The sequence below is a fragment of the Lactuca saligna genome, chromosome 4, assembly GCF_052625555.1.
Source record: "Lactuca saligna cultivar CGN05327 chromosome 4, ASM5262555v1, whole genome shotgun sequence".
Taxonomy (NCBI): Eukaryota; Viridiplantae; Streptophyta; class Magnoliopsida; order Asterales; family Asteraceae; genus Lactuca; species Lactuca saligna.
The window spans coordinates 55,360,096-55,364,666 of NC_136420.1; the positions used below are offsets into that span (position 1 = coordinate 55,360,096).

Genomic DNA, 4,571 nt, shown 5'->3' on the forward strand with positions numbered 1-4,571 from the left:
CAATGGTTTTCAGTCGTACTTCTCTGAAAACTGATTACATTCCCCCATATTCGACCAAATGTTCAAGATTTTATAGTTGCCAAAATCAGATCACCACATCGTGGTTAACTGCCACCACGACGTGGCCCTCGAGTGTTTCCTTCCTTTTGTCCCAATCATGTCTTTGAAGCTACAAATCATATTTTAAATATAATAAGTACCTTTTGTCCCAAAATAAATATAATTGTAGCTAAAAGTATTAGAAATATGCATTAAATACATAGTTAAATATGAACATATCAAAATACCCCACACTTGGCTTTTGCTTGCCTTTAAGAAAAATTGATTTTATTATAATCATATCAAGACTGTAGCTAACAACATCGCACAAGACAATCCATTTTGAGCCTCTCCATTACTCTAAGACCACAATGAATGTATTTGTGTCTAATGTTTCCTAAGAACTTCCCCAATCCTAAATACTCACAATCTTCATATACACTTCCCTACTTCTTTTGAACAACATTCATTTTATGCATCCCTCTGAATATATGCTCATAAATCTTCTTAACCTTAGGGTAATTTTTGGTTAAACTCCCAAGCATATACATATGGAAAAATAACCTAGAAATAAAAATTACAATAAATAATAATAACTTGGCAAATTTCACCTTATTCTTCAGTATTCGATTTTTTACTTTCTTGAACTTTTCTTCATGATGTTTCTTGATCTTCATAGCTTTGTAGACTCTTATTCTCAAACTTTTGCAATTATTATTATTATTATTTTTGTTTTCTTTTCTCCTGGATACATTTATAGTACACGATGATAAACATATTATGACCCTCAAACTAAGCAAGGTCGTGTTTTTGTTCCATGATTTCACAAGGAAATGGAAGCCACAAATATACTATAACATATATTGGCTCAAATAAACATTGAAACTCGCATCAGATCGTCCCACACAACACTGGCAACCTAGATCTCAACATAACATTTTTAACTACATTCAATTTTAGATTATTGTTTAAAATCTTTCTAATAATTTAAAAAAAATTGTAGTCATTTTTCAATTTTTTTGATCAGAATGCTTCTATTCCTAAATTCAACTCCCTACCCCACACTTAGATAATGTAATGTCCCCATTGCGTGCTAAAACAATTAAAGAACATAAAAATAAAGAGGAAGAACTGGAACAGACTCCCCTTGGGTAGTAGTGGAGAGATTGGATTTTGAAATTTGTGTGGTAAGGCTTGGACTTCTTGTATAATGGATTGAATCAGTACTTCTAGGCTCTTTTTTTCGTGAATGCAAATGTGAAAAATCAAAATAAATCAAAGAACCATCTTCAAAAAGTGTGTTGATCATTTGACATGATGTGGGAAAGCAATGTCACATCGTCGTGTTGAGTTTCAATTCATAATGATCAAACAAAATAAGACCGTCACGATGTGGTATAGGGATGCCACATCGTGGTGATAGGCTTGATGAAATGCAGTCAGGAAAAATACGAATGCCACGACGTGGTCTATAGATGCCATGTCGTGGTGTCTTCTCAAAGCATCTTTAAGATTCAAAGTAATGTATCGTTTCTTTTCAATGGCTGAGGATCATTACCAACGTCTTCTTTTTATAAAATTCTTCAAAAATTTTCTTTTTATTAAGTGGGAGCCCCACACCTTATTCAAAAACATGGTCTTCAATTATGATCTTCACAAATTGCATGACTTCTTCATCCATTACGCTCCTTCACTGCTTCATGTGTATTTTTTTAACACTACGAAATAAATTCAAAAGACTAGAGAAACACATGATCATTTGTTTAAACTAACATAAACAGTAAAAATAAAAATGAAAAAGAAAAAGAAATCAAAAGGAAAAGAAAATGCAAACTCTAGAACATCGGGTTGCTTACCAAAAATCGCTTCATTTTAAGGTGTCATGAGTTGGACTCCTTCCCACTCTTCGTTGTTGCGGTTGGGAGTGGGATCTATCTTTTCTCCTTTTGATCTTTCCACTTGAATTTGTATGCTTGAACCCTTCGAATGTATGCCTTTTTTGAATTTTCTTTCATCTTTCGAGTAGCGCCTTCTTTATGTGCGTGCTTCACCCCTTTGTTCTTTCCTTTCACCTTTGTACTCTTCTGCTCATCTTCTTTAGGACCTTCCATGTCTAACTCCATCTTGACCATTGTGGTCTCATATGACTCCCCACCCATGTCTTCAACAATTATCTCAATTTCTTCGTATAAGTCATCATTTAAATCATCTATTGCTTCTTCCTTTTGAGCCTTAGGTGTTGTAAATGCGTTAATCTTAATTATCATAGAAACCGAGGCTCTTGGTTTAGAACATTTGAATTTTTCACCATGGGGCTTCTCTCAAATCTTTAAATCTTCTTCCATCATCTTTTCATTTTCAACTAGCTCATCAAGATCTTTTTCCATATCATCCATCTTTGACATTTCATTTCTTGGCTTTTTATGACTTGCTTTTGGACTCATATCAAAAGTAATTTCTTCATCTTCTACATGTAGTGTAAGATTTAAGTCTTAAATGTCAACATGAGCTCAAGCGGTACTCAAAGATGGTCTTCCCAAAATAATGGGAAGGTCTTCATCTTCCTTCATGTTGATGAGCATAAAATCAAATGGAAAAAAAAACTTTCCCACCTTCACCAAAAAATCTTCAACTATTCCACGTGGGTTAGTAATTATGTGATATGCCATTCTAAGTTTCATATTAATATCATGGAACCTTGCTAAACCGAGCTTCTTATAGAAAGAATATGGAATTAGATTAATGATTTCCCTTGAATCGACTAAAGTATTTATAGAAGTATAATTGCCAAATTCACAATGCAAAGTAAGTTGGCTTGGATCTCCCATTTTGATTGGTATCCCAATGATGACCACAACTAAACATAACATATTTAACACTATGGTTGATGCCTTTTCCAAATTCTTCTTATTAGTCATAACATAATTTGTAATCTTTGGAAGTTTAGCCATGGATTTGAGGAATGAGGTGCTTATTGAGAGTGAGAGCACTTGTTCCATAAACTTCTTCTGTTCCGGCTCCATAAAATGCTTGATTGCTCGAGATGCAAATGGAAAAGCAGGATTATATGAATTTAAAAGTGAAGAATTTTGATTTTCCCGTGACTATGACGTGCTCGAGTCACCACGACATGGTGAATCATCATTATACGACTCACTTTTTTCTCTTTTAGCTCCGAACTTCCTTTCTTCTAAATATGAACTGGGATGCATAGTAGTTGTTTCATGGATGATAAATGGCTCGGAATGACCTTCTTCTTCAGTGTATATCACCATTACATGAGGTTGTAATTTTTTTTTCTTGATTTCGAGTTGGTAATCTCTCATTAACAAGTGTTGTTAATTGTTGCAGTTGAGTCTCTATGTTCTTCATGGAAGCTTGATGATTTCTCACATTAGCATCAGGAGCATCATGCCTTGTTTTTATAGGCTTCCATAAACCTATGAAGTATCGACTCAAAATCCATCTTCTTTTTGGGTGGTGGTTTCTCTTTTTGGTAGAAACCTCATTCGGTTTGTCTAAACTTTTCATCATTTTGTTTCTTGTACTCTTTACAAGGAAACCACTCCTTTCTGGGCTTCCTCCAATCCTCATCATATCGATCACCACTCGAGTAGAAGACTTGTGCTTTTCGGTTACCATTCTCATCTAGATCACAATCCTTAGTCAAATGTGTCTTGCCACAATTATCACAACCAACTCATATTGTATGGATAGATTGATCCATCTTTGTCATCCTCGAGTCCATATTCTCTAACTTTTCCAAAACCGCAACCATCTTCTCGTTCCCTCTATCTCCTTTTCCTATAGTGACATCCTCTCGTGGCTTGTGATACTCACGTGAGTGCTTCGCGAACTCTTCAATCAAATCTTTAATAGTGGCAATTACCTTCTTCTTCATTAGTCCCTGAGAGTCAAGAAGTTGTCTAGTTATGACATTCATTTCATCATAAAAATGAACACTTCTTGTTGGACATTTAGATAATGTTGAGGACAACTCCTAAGCAAACCCTTGTATCTCTACCATGCTTCATATAAGGACTCCCCAACCTCTTCTTGAAAATTATCAATTTTTTCTTGAGCTTTAAGATCTTCGAAGGTGGACTAAATTGCTCAATAAAAGCATCATGATCATTTGCCCACGTAGGAATGGATCCGGGCGCAAATGACTTCAACCATACCATGGGTTCACCGATAAATGTCACCGGAAGCATCCTAAGTAACTCGAATTCTCTTGGAACATTTGGAACATTGAAGTAGTTTTCAATGTCCTTTAATTCATCAATATGCTTGAATGCATCTTTGTGACATCCCTAATTTCACGGCTAGAAAAGACTGATTTTTTTTATGCTTTATTTGAAAATCAGAGTAACTTTTTAAAGAAATATGTTGTGGAATTTGTTCCAAAAAATATGATAAAGAATTTATCAAAGCATTTTCGAAGAAATGTATTTTCATTATATTAAAAACCTCGAGATGTCATTGTCAATACAAATCAAAAGCATAAACAGAAACAACATAGGCCTTACAAC

The 4,571-nt window shown here is 34.6% G+C and overlaps 1 non-coding gene across 1 annotated transcript; it reads left to right on the plus strand.

Annotated features, from left to right (window-relative positions):
* The first annotated feature begins 4,018 nt into the window (after nucleotides 1-4,018).
* Nucleotides 4,019-4,123, plus strand: LOC145044535 (small nucleolar RNA R71). The gene has a single exon (XR_013681484.1). It is a non-coding gene; the product is annotated as a small nucleolar RNA R71 (small nucleolar RNA).
* The last annotated feature ends 448 nt before the right edge of the window (nucleotides 4,124-4,571 follow it).